Raw genomic sequence first — 18584 nt, forward strand, 5'->3', positions numbered from 1 at the left:
CCCCCCAGTAACTGGTGGTTTCAAACTACTCACCTTGCTGTTAGCAACCTAATGCATAACCAACTATGCCACCGTGGCTCCTTGAAGTTCCTAACTCACTCTACTCAAACCCACTACTATTGAGTCAATTATGACTCATAAAGACCCTATAGGGCAGGGTAGAACTGACCCTATGGGTTTCTGAGTTTGTAACTCTTATGGGAGTAGAAAGTCTCATCTTTTTCCTGCAGAGTGGCTGATGGTGTCAAACTGCTTATCTTGTAGCTAGCAGCCCAACATATTATCCACTACGGCAACAAGCCTCCTCTAAGTTCTTAACTAGTACAGTGGATTTTTTCTTTATGCCTGCAGCACAAGAAAACTTAAAAGAAAATATTCCAATTTGATATAAAAAGGCATCAGCTTACAACTAGATGTGTCCTAATAAAGCCTAGAAAAAGGAGTTCCGATTTCCTCCCAGATCGTAATGCTCATGGATAACAAGAGAAGCAGAGAGCTGCAGCCTGCCAAAGTGTGACTTAATGAAAACTGTTAATGAAAATAATTCTCACCTAATAAGAATCTCTTATGGCTTTTCCCAATTCCTCCACACTAATCATATTTCCTCCTCATGTGAATCTTTAAAACATTTTGTACCTCTTAAACACATTATATGATGACTGCCTTTTTATTTGTCTGTACCAACCGCTAGGTAGGAAGTGTGTCCTGTTTATGTATGTGTCTTGCACATATGAAGGGCCTTGAAAAGTTGGTAGGAAAATGTAATGGAAAAGATAATGGAATTTTTTAAAAAGAACTTTTGAAGTTCCTTCATATTTACTAAGTAAATTGTGGCTGAGTGGACTGATCATTTAAAGTATTGGATTATAATTGTGGCTTTATTGCATACATGGCTTTATTTAATACATGGCTTTATTGCACTTAATTGGACCAGCTCTTTAAGGCTATTTTAGCTTAGGTTCTGAAGTATTAAAAAGCACTGTTCTCATGGATATTTGCCTAATTACATTGAGTTATAAAATTTTGGTAATTTTTGACACTAAATTGAAGGTAGATGATGAAGATGTTAACTTTAAGGCTCTGGGTACTGGCTATTCATGAGGTTATTGTACCCTTTACCATCTCCTGGAAGAACTACTATAGGGATAAACTAAATGCCTCCCCTCCCCTTCCTCTGTTTCACAATGCCTATCTTTCCTTTAGTTGTTATATAAAGAAAAAGTATGGAAATAATAGTAAGGATAATATTCTGTTATATTAAATGAGAATCTACATGTAATGACTATTTTACTTTTGATTTTCCTAATTACATAGTTGTCACCATGACAAAATCAATGATAATTGCCTGTGAAGGGTCCAGAAGTTTAATTCAGAGTAATTTTTCTTTAAAGATAATTAAGAGTTGTTAGATACTATCTTTTATAAAATGAGTAAGAAGAAAACTGGTCACTACGTCCAATAAAACTGCCTACATGGAAAATTACAATTAAGAAATTATTTAATGGGGATCTGGTCTATGTATATGCACAATTACAAAGGCTAGACAGGTGACTTATAAAAGTTTATTTTTTGCTGTACTATGATTAAAATAAAACACAACATTTATTCATTTCTTTAACCAATATCCATTTTCAATGTTTGTATTCTATGAATTGAACAATACTGGCTCCATCTGGTGGACACAATAAGTCTCTAGAGAGTGGTGAAAATTAGTGAAAAGTGGTTCAATAATTTAGAGGGTACCTGAAGCATACTTATGGTGCCTTTATGACACACTGATTAAGAGCGGGGTTGCTACACTAAAGGTTGGTGGTTCAAACTCACTGAACACTTGACAGGAGAAAGATGTATAAGTCTGTTTGGGAAATCCTATGGGGAAGTTATATGCTGCCATATAGGGGTCGCTAAGAGTTGGAATCTACTGGTAGGGTGTGGATTTCGTAGAATACTTGGATACTGAACATTGATTAAGCAGAGTTTACATTTAAGTAGTTTTATTTCTATCTTATGTTTTTTCCCTGTAGTTAAAATCCTACATATATTGGTTCATGTAATTTAAGGACATAAACTAATCCTTAAAATAAGGCAGAATGTTTTCCCCTCTGTTTTTCTACTAGCTGATTTGAGAAGTGTGAAGGCAACAAATTGTTTTAGGGGATAAATAATGTAGGTTTAAAGTGCAGAGGGTTGGTAAAAAAGAGGACTCTTAATGACGTGTATTGACACCGTGGCTGCAACAATGGGCTCAAGCACAGCAATGATTAGGGGGTGGCATGAGATTGAGATTGGGCAGTGTGCTTCATTCTGTTGTAAACAGGGTCATAATGAGTCAGAGCTTACTTGATGACACATGACAAAAATAAAGTTTATCCAGATTTTCAGACTCAACTTCCATTGTGGGATATAAACCACAAAAATACTTATGTTCATTAAAATACTTCTGGAAGGGTAATAGGAAGATACATGAGAGTTCATATCTATGGGTTCTGTGTAATTGCATTCTACTGGCTAGTCAATCTTAATTTTCAGACTTAATTTTCTTGCTGTGCAAGAAGTAGAAAATCACAGCGTAAAACATAAAAACAAAACCAAACTGACTGCCATTGAGTCAAGTCTGATTCATTTCTGAGACTGTAACTACTTATGGGTGTAGAGGGTCTTTGATATTGGCGGTTTCGAACTGCCAACTATGTAGATCGCAGCCCAATATAACCACTATACCAGGGCTCTTAACACAAAATTTAAGTTCTATAAAGTCCATAGGAATCAATACACTGCTGGTTAAAAAATCAGTGTAGTGTGTTGGTCTGGGTAGACTAAAGAAACAAATTCATGGACACTCATATTTGTACAGGAAAGAGCTTTATATATAAGAGTAATTGAATATTGAGAAAATATCCTAGCCCAGTCCAGATCAAGTCCTTAAGTCTTATATTAGCCCAAATGTCAGATACCAATCTATAAAGTACTCTTCAGACTCATAAAACATGTACAATGACACCAAATACAGGAGGATCACAGGCTAGTGGGTGGGAAGTCTTGGGGATCCAGTGGCGTTGGAAGCATCTCAGCACAGGCAGGGGTCTCCTCCATGTGGCTCCTCCAGCTCCCAGGGCTCTGGCTGCACCAGGGTAGCTTCATTTGACTTCTCTTCAGAAATGTTTTGCAGGGAGCGAGTGTGTGTCCTGCCTATACTGAGCTATTTATCTCCTTAGTGCCTCCAAATGAGGTCATCAAGCTACCACCAGATTGACAGGTAAACTCCACCCCTTCACTCTTAAGTCTCAAATTGACAACAGATTATGTAACTACCACAAGTGGTTAAATTATTGTGGCACACTGATAGCTGAAATCAAATTTTTGACAGCCCATGTTGTCTCTCCATATACTCTACTGTGTATACTTTCTCTTTGTAGTATGTAACCACTACATATCCAGTAATCATTTTAGACTAATATAAATCTATCACATAATTTTTCACCTACTAGGCAAGTTCACTCAAAGTCATCTGAGTTGATTTTTAAGACACTATTTTATAATAACATGTTATTGTGTTTATACCAACATGACTGCTCTTTGTATTTGAATCATAATCTTAACAAAATGACTGACTAATACTCTCTTGAGTATGCATTCAAGTGAATTTTTTATTTGGAATTTATGCAATGGCATGTGGTCCTTGATATAGATTAAGTTACATAATTATAGGCTTTCTTAAATTTTAGCTTTATTACTTTCTCTTAAGAGATTATAAATCTAAAGATAAAACAAGAAAAAAACTTGTTTTAAAAGACTCACTTCTTTCCAAATTAAAAATTCACTTGAATGCATATTCAGGAGAATAGCAGTCAATTGTTTTGTTGAGATCATAATTCAAATATCAGTCATGGACATTTAAAAAATGTAGTTATAATAGCTTGTTATCATAATCATTACAATGATTCAAATGATTTTGAATAAACTTACCTAATGAACTAATAGATGAAAAGAACTTAATTAGACCAGAAAAATAGGTTCTGATAATGAAACACTAAATTGACTTAAATTGGGTTTAATTACATTATCTTTTACTAGGATACTTTCATCATATTGATTCTATTTGGTAAACAGCTTTTTTATCAGATTTTTCTCCATTTTTAAGTTTTTAAGTAAAAATCACACCAATTCCTGACTTATTGACTATTTTGTTATTTGACATTTCACATTTGCAACTATTGTAGAAAGTCTACTATTTGACTTCTTTTTTTTTTTTGTATTAATATCGTACGCCTGGTAGTAATGAACACTGAGGTGTGGCTTGAGAGTAATACTAACTGTGATGGCTAAGGTTATGTGTCGACTTGGTTGGATTAAGATTCTCAATGGTTTGGTAGTTATATAATAATGTGATCTGAAATTTATGTAAAGATGCAGTTCAAAATGGGTGAGAACTGCATCTTTACATAAATTCCTGATCACATTGTTATATAGTGAAACCTACACTTTCATATAATAATATAAAACCAACCATGTCAACAAGTGTGGAGCAGCTATACTATATTTCTACTGTGGTTTATCTATCTATTATCAAGAAATTAGGAAGACAGCTACCTAGCCAACTGACTGGAAGAGATCCATATCTGTATCATTCCAAAGAAAGGTGAGCACACAGAATACTCCAATTAAAGAACAGTATCTTTCATATCACACAAATACATTTTTGCTGAAGACCATTCAGCAACTGTTGCAGAAGTCCATAGATCGGGAGCTTCCAGAGGTTCAGGCCAGATTTGGAAGAGGACATGAAACAAAGGCTATTACTGCTGATGTCAGATTGATCTTGGCTCAAAGCAGAAACAACAGAATGTTTACTCGTGCTTTAATGACTATGCAAAGCATTCAACTGTGTGGATCAAAACAAATTATAGATATCCTTAAGAACAGGAATTCCAGAACACGTCACAATGTTCACATGGAACCTGCGCAGGGATTAAGAGGCCGTTGTGCAACCAGAACAAGGGAATATTGCACGGTTTACAATCAAGAATAGTGTGCAATGGGGTTGTATCATCTCACCACACTTCCTTAATCTGTAGGCTGAGCAAATAATCAGAGAATTTAGCTTATATGAAGAAGAATGTGGCATTAGGATTGAAGGAAGGCTTATTAACAGTCTGTGATATGCAGGTGAAGTAACCTTGTTTGCTGAAGGTGAGGAGAACTTGAAGCACTCACTAATGAAGATCAAGATCCTCACAACTTGGCCAATAGGTCACCTCACGATAAATGAGAAAAGGTTCAAGTTGTCAAAGTATTTTGGCTCTACAGTTAATGTTCATGGAAGCAGCAGTCAAGCGATCAAAAGAATTGTATTGGGTAAATCTACTACAGAAGACTTCTTTAAAGTATTGAAAAGAAATAATGTTACTTTGAGGACTAAGGTATGCCTGACACAAGCCATGGTATTTTCAATCGCCTCTAAGGCAGATGGAAGTTGGACATTAGGTAAGAAAGACTGAAGAACTGATGCATTTGAACTAAGGTGTTGGGAAAAATATTGAAAGCACCAGGACTGCTAGATGATAAACCATCTTGGAAGAAGTACAGAGAGAGGCAAGGATGGGGAGACTTTGACTCATGCACTTTGTACACGCTATCAGGAGAGTCCAATCCCCGAAGAATGACAACATTCTTGGTAAGGTAGAAGGCAGCAAAAACGAGTAAAGTCCTCAGTGAGCTAGAGTAGCCCAGTGGTTAACAATAGGCTCAAACACAGGAACGCCTGCGAGGAGGTGTGAACTGGACAGTGTTTCCTTCTGTGATGCATAAGGCTGCTGTGAGCTGGCTCCAACTCCTAGCAAATCTTTGTACAGCAGACCAAAATAGTGCTGGTTCTTTGACATCCTCCAAATCTTTGCTGCTTGAGCCCACTGTTAAGCCAATCGATCTTGTTGAAGATCTTCTATGTCTCAGACCCTCTACTTTAAGAAGCATGATATCTTTTTCTAGAGACTGGTCTCTCCTGATAACATGTTCAACGTACATATGATAATAAAGTCTTGCCACCTTTGCTTAGAACAGTGGTTCTCCACCTTCCTAATGCTGCAACCCTTTAATACAGTTCCTTATGTTGTGGTGACCCCCCAACCATAAAATTATTTTCATTGCTACTTCATAACTGTGAATTTGTTACTGTTATGTTTTCCGATGGTCTTAGGTGAACCCTGTGAAAGGGTCGTTCGACCACCAAAGGGTGTGCGACCCACAGGTTGAGAACCGCTGGCTTAGAAGAAGAAAGTATATGGAAGCAATCTAAATAGTTATGTTGTTTGAATTCATTGTAGGAAAACTTTAAAGGTTATTTTCTTATTATAATATTAGCTTGAGTTAGTCAGTCAAATTGGGGTAAAGTTCCAAGTTTCCTGACGTCCACACTATTTTTTATCAATGAACAGTGCATTCCTCAGTGGTTGAGTAAAAGCAAGAGAGAGACTCCCAAGCTCTTGAGATTTTTCACTAATAAATCTAGGAAGAAATTTTGAAAAATAACTTACTATGATCAACAACTTCTCACCTATTGTTTCCCAGACATTTAAATTTGGGTAAAATTATTTCCCCACATCACCAAGAATATGCTAATCTCAGTATGTCATGGGTATGTACTATGTAAAAAACATGTAATATTATTTTAAAATATGCCTACATGTATTTTATTGTCTCAAAAATGTTCGTTTCTAAGTAATTTCTTCACCACAGATGCTGTCAAGTAGGTTCAGACTCATAGGGACCCTACGCACAACAGAATGAAATACTGCCTGGTCCTGCACTCTGCTCTCAGTCATTAGGCTGAGCCCACTGTTGCAGCCTTCTCCTTGATGGTCCCCCTTTTTGTTGATTCTTGACTTTACCAAAGCCAACCTGTCTTGGAAATAGCACAGCTACAATGTTCCCTAAAGAGAGGATGGTGGGACTTGTCTCATTTACTTTGGGCATGCTATCAAGAGTCTCTGGAGAGACACTGTACTCAGTAAAGTATAGAGACTTTTACAGGGACATGATAACATGTTCAACGTCTGTAAGATGAAGACTTACCATCCTCATTTCTAAGGAACATTCTCTGACTGTATTTCTTCCAAGGCAGATTTGTTTGATCTTTTGGAAGTCAATAGTAATTTCAATATTCTTCATCAATACCATAATTCTAATATATCAATTATTCTATAATCTTGCTTATTCATTGCACAACTTTCACATATATATAAGGGGACTGAAAGGACCTTGGCTCAGATCAGGTATATCTTAGTCCTCAAAATGACATATTTGCTCTTTAACCCTTTAAAAAGTTCTTGTATAGCAAATTTACACAACAAAATTATGTTGATTCCCGGATTGCTGCTTCCACTACAATAGACAGTATACAAAGTCTAGTTCAGATTTCATCTTTCCCCATCATCATGTTTTATGATAAATTTGTAACAAACAACTCACAAATTGTGCTTCCTCTGAAGCTGACATATCCAAATGTGTTTCCTGAAGCTTGAGGTTGAAGGATGAGTTTGATGTAGGTTGCCTTTCTCAATTTTAGTGAACTGTAGGCTAGCACTTAGTCTGCTGATTCTGGCATTTAGCTTATAGGTTATATTGATGTGGTTTATTTTACTCTATTCTTTAAGGAAACGATGTGCTGTAGTTTTATAATGGAAAGAATATGAAGCCGAATTCTGACTCATCTGTAAGTTTAATTTAGGGTGAGTACTATAAATACTTTAATGCTTTGGTTTCTTCGTATCCAAAATGGAAACTAACTATCTCTCTCTCTATATATATATATATTTTTTTTTTTTCAGCACCGCTACAGAAATAAATGTAGAGAGACATATGGCAGGGCTTTGTAAACTATTCATGATATATAAACATAAGGCATTGTTATTATTTGGCAGAGAACACTAGGGACCATATTTTATGTAGTTATGGCTCCTTTCAAATGATTAAATCTCATTTGAAGAAGTAGGGAGTAGATGCAGTATTTTTATTAACCTAGCTGCTTGAATAAAAATATTTCAGAATATTGTTATATTTTAAAAATATCAATAGAACTTAAAATAGAAAGATGTATGGACAATCCTTTTGTGAAGTGAGATTATCAAACTTTATTATTTTCTACAAATTTGAAAGTTCAAATGTAGCATTGCTTAGCAGGGCGTGTCTCTATAACTCAGAATTTGCTTAAAGAATAAATGTTCTAAAACTGATTGTAGTGATGATTGTACAACTCTTCTTGATGTGCTTGGGCTACTGAATTGTATATGTAAATTATATATGAATAAAATTACTGGAGGGGAAGGAAAGCCTATAAAGATGCTCTAGTAGCATATTGGTATGATGGAAAATGTGTTGCTACTTCTATGTTATACCAACTGCTAATATTCACATAGCAACACTTATTTACAGATAGATACAATGCTTTCCTCTGGCCAGACAGTTTTCAAAGTCCTTGAGGCATAATTACTCATTTAAATGTAATAGGAGAAGTAGTTGCCACTAGAAAGACTAGAGTGTTATACTTTAATACTTAGAAATCTATCCTTTTATTGGTACACATTGTGAACTGGAAAAGTATGTTATCAGTAGATGTGAGTGCTTTAACTAAGAAGGCACTGAACTTAAACAAGAACTGGAGGTCAGGGAATTTTTCTGTTTTTTTTTTTAATTTATTTATTTTTTTCCTTATATGTTCAGAGCCTAACACTTAAGTGTACGTTACTTGAATGAATGCATGAGCGAGGGGAGATGAGATTTCAGAGAAAAATCAAGTCCAAAGAAGGAGATAACTTAAAGAGAGCATGAAAGTGGATAGAGAATGGACAAAACAGAATAGGGTGACTGACTGGCCTTCTTTGCACTAAACCTTGAAGAGCTGCAACTATTGGGTGCCACATCATAAGCTTTATGTCCTTATGTCCTTGAGTATTTATTTCACATGTGCTACTGAAAGCTACAATAATGATTAGGGAACAATAGGAATAGAATGCTTGTACAGTGATTTATCAGCTAAAGCTAAAATCTCCAAATTACACTAGTAAAAACACGTTCTTTGGGGAAAAGAAAAACAGTGAAAATCATCTCAGTTTGGAAGTGGCATTTGCTAATCCTTCAACATATAAGGATTATTTGGGTTGTCTGATTATAATTCCATAAGCTGAAGCCATCACTAAAGCAATCTTACACTTTTTCCATAGTGAGGTGAAAAATTTCTCACCCTCTTGTTTTGGATTAGAACATAATTACAGACACATTCTCACTGATTAATCTTTTTTTATCCTTTGGCTTAGTCACAAAACAAAGCCAGCACGGTGAGAGGACTGAGTTCAACATATGCAATTAACAACTTCATTCTATTCCCAGCACTGCCACTCACTGGGCTGAAGGCCTCAGTCGGCCTCACAAATGCTTTGTCTCTGTTTCCGTAGGTAGAAAACAGTATCGTCTTTAAGTTAAATAATATGGTAAATTAATTAGTGCAATACTCTGATAATATTAATGAGATGAAGAATGTGATTTCCAGTAATAGAAAAATAGGCATATCACTACTTTGAGGTGCTGAGGAGTGGAGTGTACTAGATTCTCCTCCAGTGGTTTCCTCAGCAACTTCATGAGATACCAGACTAGCAAAATCTTTAGCTCTAGTTGAGTAAATGTTACATTTTCACTTCAACCACAACCAAATGGGGGTAAATATATAATTATTCTCTCTAGATGCTTCCTCAAGCAACTCAACATAGTATTGAATAAAGTATAAGGTTTCTCGACAAGTTTTTGTAGATAAGACAGTACAAAAAGGGCAGACTTTTGATGTAGTTTTTCTACAAAAGCCTCAAGTCCTGAAGTCACCAATAATACTGTAACCAAAAGGTTCAGAAATAAACCAGAAAAGAATGCTAAAGAAGGAAATTGTACTGCCAATTCTTGGCTGGAGCTATATGAAAGAGCCCGAAAAATAAGGTTGCTTCTAGAGAGAAAGTTGAACAATATACTGTTTAGTACTCACTGCCAAAGAGTAATAATAAAACTATAGACTCACATAGCATAATAAAACTTTTATTTAATAATAGGCATTACAAGAGTACATAGAATTTGTCAGTAAGCTTTACATATTATAGTGAGGGAGATTACATACTCCTTCCATTTTATGTTCCAGACTAACAACTTGTAAGACTATGAAAAGGTGCCATTCTTTGCCTTATCGCCAGGGGTGTCTGCAAGTACTGTATGCTGTTTGGAATAGCTCTACTCAGCTAATGTACTCTCATAAGGCAGTAGCTTCAAATGTGTGTGAGGGAAGGGCTGTGGGGAGAAGCTATCTAGTGCACACAATGACTACTAAGAGGTGAAATGAAAATATTAGAAATCTATTTATAGTGTACTTTATCTCTAAATGTTTTGAGGATATTTTATCTTAGTGGCATAATGGGTAACATGTACTGCTACACACAAGGTTGGCAGTTCAAACCCACAGCCATTCTGACGGTGAAAAAAGGCTTTTGGCTCCTGTAAAGTTTTCCTAGTTAATTCTATGGAAAGCAGATCTACTACTCTGCCCTATAGGTTCACTGTGAGTTGGAATTGAATGGAGTTGGTTTTTTAGCACAATATGTTCATTCCGTGCCAACTATATGTGAGTCATAAATAAAGTTTAAAATACACAAACTAGAAGTGCATAAAATTATTTTTTTCAGATACAATTGAACATTTTTGGGGTGCAGCAATTAAAATACTGTATATACTCGAGTATAAGCCAACCTGAATATCAGCTGAGGCACCTAATTTTACCACAAAAACTGCATAAAAAATGAGCTGAAAAACTCGGCTTATACACGAGTATATATGGTAACTGATAATTCTATTTGCTTTTTTCTCTCAAGAAAGCTACCTGCTATCTGGACTTAATTGCCTCTCCTTTGCTCTCTCAAACTTTTTTTTTTTTTTTGAGGTGTGGGTAATAGCCACTTTATTCGGAGTGTAATCTTTAGGTCAAGGCTGTTTGCCTTAAGCAAGGATGGTGTGTATGACCAAGGGCATTTTCTTTCCTGGCCCCTCCCCTCCCTCTCAGAAACATCCCCACTTCTAATGTAATGTTGGCTATATTCTTTTTAAGAAATGAGATTTCCCACCAGAAGCAGGAAATCCTGACCTAACCATAGAATGAGTCAGGCCCTATCCCAGATTCCAGCCACCTCAAAGTAAGAAGTCTGTTGGGGGGAGCTAGGCCTATTGGAAAAATACACCTGATTAATGGAAGCAGTGGTTATGATTTCCAGGCCCTAGCCCCACTAACACACTGTTCCCCAGTCTTCCAGAAAGCTTGAGAGACAGACAGGGAGAGAAAGGGAGGTGGGTGTCAAGAGAGTAAGAAAGTGACCCCCCCACCCTGGGTCCAAAAAAGACAAGTGTTATTAATTGGGCACAAGGAATAAAAAAGACCTTGATATTCTGTCTTCTGAGTTAAAGCTAGTAGGAACTAGTGGCAGAGGGGAACATGGGTGTGGGGTGAAGAGCTGAGAGGGGCTTGACGGCTGGAGGTCTAACGTCCGCTTAGTTTTTACACTGGAAGGGCTCCTCGCCAGTCTCATAGAGAAGACACGTACGTATGAGGGCTTCTGTCACCGCGAAGGGGTCACAGTTGCTCTCTCAAACGTTTATGAGAACATATACACCACAGTATTGCAACTGGCAGTTTCTCTCTTTTCCTGGCTAAACTGCAAACCTACCTTTTTCACATCCCCATAATACATTAAAATATTACTTAGATGGTTTAGCAATTAAAAGTAAACTAAAATAATTATAAGTAATAAATGAAAAGTTAAATGATCTTCATCAGATGTACTAGATTATTGTTACATAATATCTTATTACTAAAATGTAAGCTATTCATAAATTCATAAATACATTGAAGACCAATGGTTTAAAATGGGTGGGGAGGAGAGATCGAGTTACTTAAATGAGGGTGAGTGCAGAGTGGAGACCCAAAGCCCATCTGTAGGCAATTGGACACCCCCTCACTGAAGGGTCACGGGGAGGAGATGAACCAGTCAGGGTGCAGGGTAGCAATGATGAAACATATAACTTTCCTCTAGTTCTTAAATGCTTCCTCCCCCCATTATCATGATCCTAATTCTACCTTACAAATCTGGCTAGACCAGAGAATGTACATTGGTACAGATAGGAACTGGAAACACAGGGAATCCAGGACAGATGGCCACTTCAGGACCAATGGTGACAGTGGCGATACCTGGAGGGTGGAGGGAAGAAAGGGTAGAAAGGGGGAAGCAATTACAAGGATCTACATATAGCCTCCTCCCTGGGGGATGGACAACAGAAAAGTAGGTGAAGGAAGACATTGGACAGTGTAAGATATAACAAAATAATAATAATTCATGAATTATGAAGAGTTCATGAGGGAGGGGGAAAATGAGGAGGTGATATTAAGGGCTCAAGTAGAAAGGAAATGTTTTGAAAACGATGATGGCAACAAATGTACAAATGTGCTTGACACAATGGATGTATGTATGGATTGAGATAAGAATTGTACAAGCCCCCAATAAAATGAGCTAAAAAAAATAAGATAATACAAATGTTACACAAACTCTTCTTAAAAAACAGAAGAGGAAACATAATGCCCTAACTCATTCTGAGTCAAATATTATACTATAATGAAAACTATATGAAGATGATACAATAATAAAACAAACAAAACCCCAGAAACTATAAACCCATAGTCTTCATGTAGATGCAAATATCCCAAAGCAATGTTTTACAAGAAAATTTAGAAACATTAGAAAATTAATAATTATGATGCATCACAAAATCCCAAACCCACCATACCAACGCTACAGGACAGATCAGAACTGCTTTACTGGGTTTCTAAGACTGCCATCTTTATGGGAGCAGACAGCCTCATCTTTCTCTCACAAAGATGGTGGATTTGAACTAACATTTAACACCTTTATACTTAACCCACTATGACAGCAGAACTCCTGATTGTTGTTAAGTTAGTTCCAACTTATAACGACCCTATGTATAATAGAATGAAAGACCACCTGATCCTGGCCATCCTCACAATTGTTCTTATGTTTGAGCTCATAGTTGCAACCATTGTGTCAATCCATCTTGTCAAAGGCCTTTCTTGTTTTCGCTGCCCTTCCACTTTACCAAGTATGACATCCTACTCCAGGGACTGATAGGTCCTAGTAACATGTCCAAAGTGAGTGAGAGGAAGTCTCACCATCTTTGCCTCTAAGAATATTCTGGTTGTATTTCTTCCAAGACAGACTTATTTGTTCTTTTGGCAGTCCCTAGTACTTTCAATATTCTTCATCAACAATGTAATTCAAGTATACCAATTCTCCTTTGGTCTTCCTTATTCAATGTCTAACTTTCATTTGAATATGAGGCAATTGAAAATATTATGGCTTAGGTCAGGCACACTTTAGTCCTGAAAGTAACATGATTGCTTTTCAACATTTTAAAGAGGTCTTGTGCAGAAGACTTACCCTATGCAATGCTTGTTTGATCTTTTGACTGCTGCTTCCATGAACACAGGCTGTGGATCCCAGCAAGATGAAATCCTTGACAACTTTTAATCTTTTCTTTATTTATCATGATGTTATCTGTTGGTTCAGTTGTGAGGCTTTTGGTCTTCTTGACATTGAGTTGTAATCCACGCTGAAGGCTGCAATTCTTGATCTTCATCCACAAATGCTTCATGTCCTCCTCACTTTCAGCAAGCATGGGTGTATCATTTGCGTGTTAGATTGTTAACAAGCCTTCCTCCAATCCTGATGCCACACTCTTCTTCGTATAAGCCAGCTTCTGATGATTTGCTCAGCAAGGAGACTGAATAAGTTTGGAGCGAGGATATAACCTTGGCACACACCTTTCCTGATTTGAAGACATGCTGATTTCCCTTGTTCCACATCCTTTTCTGAATCCAGTCAATACCTCTGGAAGTTCCCTGTCCATGTACTGCTGCAACCAATGTTAGATGTCTTCAGCAAAAATATACTTGCATATGATATTAATGATATTGTTCTATAATTTGTACCTTTTGTTGTGTCACCTTTATTTGGAATGGGCACAAATATGGATTTCTTCCAATCAGTTGGCCAAGTAGCCATTTTTCAACTTTCGTGGCATAAATGAAATTAGTGCTTTCAGGTTGCTCAAACATTTCAATTGGTATTTCATCAATTCCTGAAGGCTTGTTTTGGTTAATGATGTCAGTGCAACTTGGATTTCTTCCTTCAGAACCACTGGTTCTGGATAATATGCTACCTCTTTGAATGGTTGAATGTTGTGATAGTTAGGTTTATTGTACCAACCTGGCCAATAGAAACATGTGGGATTAATCAGGTTGCAGTTTGATTGGAGGGCAAAGAGATAAATGGTTCTGAAAGATCCAACCCCCTCTCTCTTAATCTCTAGTGAACGGACCAGCGTGCTGTTGCTTCATCTAGTTCTCTGCCTCAACCTATAGGCTACACTACCTGGGGGGCAAGCCAACCCATGGATCGTGTTCCTAGAACTTGAGGTTCCTTTGAGCTTGAGGCTGGTGGGTCCTGTTGCCTTGCATTGCTTCAGTTTGATATCCCACCTGGACCTTCTTTGCTAAGCTCCAGAGGTACTGACTGTTGCTGATCCATTCTGTTGTTTGCTGTCTGTGGGCAGATGCTGCCTGCCTTACCTGAGGGAGGATTCCACTGTCTGCTACCTTGACATTGGACCCAGCATCCCTTGTGAGTTGAAAGGCTTCCAGTATATTAACTGTTTCATGGAAGTGAGTTGAACTGAGTCCTCTGTACTGCTGGGTGGATTAATTAGCTGTTATATTCCTTCTCGCTGTATATACCTATCGATATATCTATGTATATCTCTGTCTATGTATCTGTATCTATCTACTATGTATATCTCTGTCTATGTATCTATCTATCTATCTATCTATCATCTATCTATCTATCTATAATCATAAGTGTCCTGGTTTTGTCTCTCTAGAGAACCCTGCCTAACACAAATGTCAACTAGCTTTGTTTTTTTAATTGCTTTTGATACACCTGTATTGTAGCTTCCAGCAACAGAAACACACAAAAGCCACCATTGTACGGCAAATTGACAAGTGTTGGCCAGGGCTCTTTACATACCATAAGAGACTTTAAAAGAAAAGACATATGAGCAAGTCACTACATACAGAAAAAATTTTTGATTAAAATTAAAAATCCACACAGATATGATCTTCCCCCAGAGAGCTTCCTCTGTCAGACATGATCTTATGTGTATGAGTCTATACTAAACTTACTGGTGAAAGATGGAACATATTCCCTCCAAGAACCAAGCAAAGATATGTGTTCTAACTCTTTCTATTACATGTCCTATATGCAATAATGAAGGAATAATAAATAAAAGACATACAGATTCAACAAGAAGTAAACTGACTTTAGACACAAAATATACACATAGAGAAACCCCAAAGAACCTCTAAAAAGTTACTGGAACTAATAAGTACACTGAGGACATCAGACTTAAGGTCAACAAACAAAAATTTAGTTCCATTTCTAAAAAGCAAAGAACACTTGGATATTGAAATAAAAGTATCACTTACAATATCATAAAAAACAAACAAAATATAAAGTGTTTATTAAAAAAAAAAAGCCAGTTGCTATCCAGTCTATTCTGGCTCATGGGAACACCACGTGTATCATAATACAACTGCATTCTAGTGGGTTTTCTATGGCACTTTCCAGAAGATCACCAGGCCTTTCTTCTGAGGAACCTGTAGGTGGGCTTGAACTTCCAACCTTTTGATTAGCAGCCTAGCATAGTTGCTGTTTGTACCCCCCAGGGACTCCATTAAATATTTAGAAATGGATTTTAAAATTTGAAAAATAACTGTAAACTGGACACTACAAAACATAAGTGGGAGAATAATTGAAAGAACTACTTAAATGGAGAGATACACTTCATCAAGAGATGAAAAATAAAATAATGTTAGGATATCAAATCATTCTAAAAATAAAATTCTAAATTCATCAATCCTTGCAGGGCTTTTTGTAGACTCTGACAAGCTGAATCTATTTTGGCTGACTAGGAAAAGCCCCCAAACAATTATGTTTTTAAACAAGTGGACAAGCTAACATTAGCTAATTTTAAAATTTAATATGGAACTATATTTATCAAGACTCTCATGAAAGTCAATGGGGAAGTGTCAAAAAATGGGTTCATGAATTATGGTCAGTTGATCTTTGAGACAGGATAATATTTCCAACAAATGGAACTAGACAATTGGATATCCCTAAGCAAATAAAAACAAGTAATGCGGGTAGAAAAGCCGCAGTTCGGTGTGTAGTGCCAAATGGCTTTGGACTCCTCACCTGCCAACTGTGGAAAAGCTCTCCTCTAGGGTGGCCTGGAAAGATGTTCCAACTGTAACTCCGTCAATGTGTTGCAAAGCTCTCTTGTACCACTTTGGCTACTGGAACCCCCTGCAGTGAAGTATTATATCCAAGGCTTTCCAGCACAAAGGATGGTTACAATGACTTTCAGTTCAAAGTAGACTTCCTAAGATCCCTTATAAGGCCACTGTACTTGTCACCATGTTGTTTTTGATTGATTACTTTTCTTTACCATTGACTCCCTCCTACTGGCAGCCTGCATCAGAAAAAGGAGCCATACCTAGCAAGCAATTCTGATCCTTATCACTGGCATTCTGGTGTTTCTGCTAGGCTTCTACCATCCACACATCACCTCTACATATCTAAAGGTTACAGAGGACACTCCTATGAAAGCATTCTAGACTTTGATGGCTAGCACCCACCTCGTGCCAGAGAAGAAGAGTCACAGATGGGACTGAGCCCAGTTTAACACTGGGCAAAAACTATAACTAAGGGCTAAGGAATTCTGTAGTTTGCAGATGTTTAATAAAACTATGGCCAGATTTTATGGGTCTATCCAAAGATGTTAACTGAGCTTTTAAGTAACTAATTAGGGCATGCTTTATTTTTCATTTCTTGGCCTTTGCAAAAACTTGACAAGTTTTTTTTCACATGGGTCTGTATCATGGAAGAAGAGTGGTATTAACTGCATGAGGAAACAGGAAGTTCTGTAGTAGAAAGTGTTGCCACAATTGCCCTTCTTACAAAATGAATGTTTCTTTCTTTCTTCCTTTTAAAAAAAATAAATCATTTTATTGGGGGCTCTTACAGCTCTTAAAACAATCCATATATCAATCAATTGTATCAAAACCATTTGTACATATCTTGCCATCATCATTCATCATTTTCAAAACATTGTTTTCCTGCTTGAGCCCTTGGTATCAGTTCCTCATTTTTCCCTCCCTCCAACCCTTGTGGAACCTTGATAAATTATAAATTATTTTAATTTTCATATCTTACACAGTTTTCTGTTTCCCTTCACCCATATTTCTGTTCTTAGCCCTACCCCTCCTCAGGGGGTGTAATATATCAATCATTGCAGTCAGTTCCCCGTTTTTCCCAACTTCTCCTACCACTTTCCCCTACCCTCCTGATATCACTACTCCCCTTACTTTTCCTGAGAGGTTAATCTGTCTTGGATTCCATGTTTCAAGAGCTCTTATCTGAACCAGGGTACATATGTGGGTCTAGCTGGATTTGTAAGGTAGAACTGGGGTCATGATAATGGGTGTAAGGAAGCATTAAAGAACTAGAGGAATGTTGTAGGTTTCCTCGGTGCTATGCTGCACCCTGGCTAACTTGTTCCTTCCTTGTGACCCTTCTGTGCGGGGATGTCCAATTGCCTACAGATGGGCTTTGGGTCTTCACTCTGACCCCCATTATACATATTGAAATGTTTCTTTGGGGTCTTCTGATGCCTGATACCTGATATCCAATTGTCTACAAATAGGCTTTGGGTATCCACTCCAACCCCATCATATGCATTGAAATACTTCTTTGGGGTCTTCTGGTGCCTGACACCTGATCCCATCAACCCCTAGTGATCACACAGGCTGGTGTGCTTCTTCCATGTGTGCTTTATTCCTTCCCTGCTAGATGGCTGCTTGTTTTTCTTCAAGCCTTTAAGACCCCAGATGCTATATCTTTTCATAGCCGGGTACCATCAGCTTTCTTCACCACATTTGCTTATGTACCCATTTTGACTTCAGCAATCGTGTCGGGAAGGTGAGCATCACAGAATGCCAGGTTATTAGAACAAAGTGATCTTGCGTTGAGGGAGTACTTGAATAGAGACCCAATGCCCATCTGCTACCTTAATACTTAATATCTAAATACAGATCTTTAAATGCTAAATATCTGTACATTTACCTATCATTATATATTAATATATTTACATGTGTGCATGCCTATATTTATACCTCTATAAATGTCTTTTGCCTCTTAGCACTTTCCTCTTTTTCTTTTCACTTTCCTCCTGTCCCACTAACATGTTCGACCTTCCTTGGGCTCTCAGTACTTTCTCTCAGTTATACTACACTTAATCAAACCCCACCAGCCATTCTATGCTCTCCTTGTCATTGATTTTAGATCTCTTATTGTTCCCTTGTCCCTGGGTTTGTTGGC

General features: G+C 37.2%; 1 protein-coding gene and 1 pseudogene across 5 annotated transcripts in view; one reads left to right on the forward strand and one right to left on the reverse strand.

Annotated features, from left to right (window-relative positions):
• CWC27 (CWC27 spliceosome associated cyclophilin) overlaps positions 1-18584 on the reverse strand; it is a 302723-nt gene that overhangs the window by 70004 nt on the left and 214135 nt on the right. The window lies entirely within an intron of this gene.
• Positions 16343-16836, forward strand: LOC115873719 (annotated as a pseudogene).

This window comes from Echinops telfairi, unplaced genomic scaffold, assembly GCF_000313985.2.
Source record: "Echinops telfairi isolate 266 unplaced genomic scaffold, ASM31398v2 ScPeMD7_7469;HRSCAF=8507_1, whole genome shotgun sequence".
NCBI lineage: Eukaryota > Metazoa > Chordata > Mammalia > Afrosoricida > Tenrecidae > Echinops > Echinops telfairi.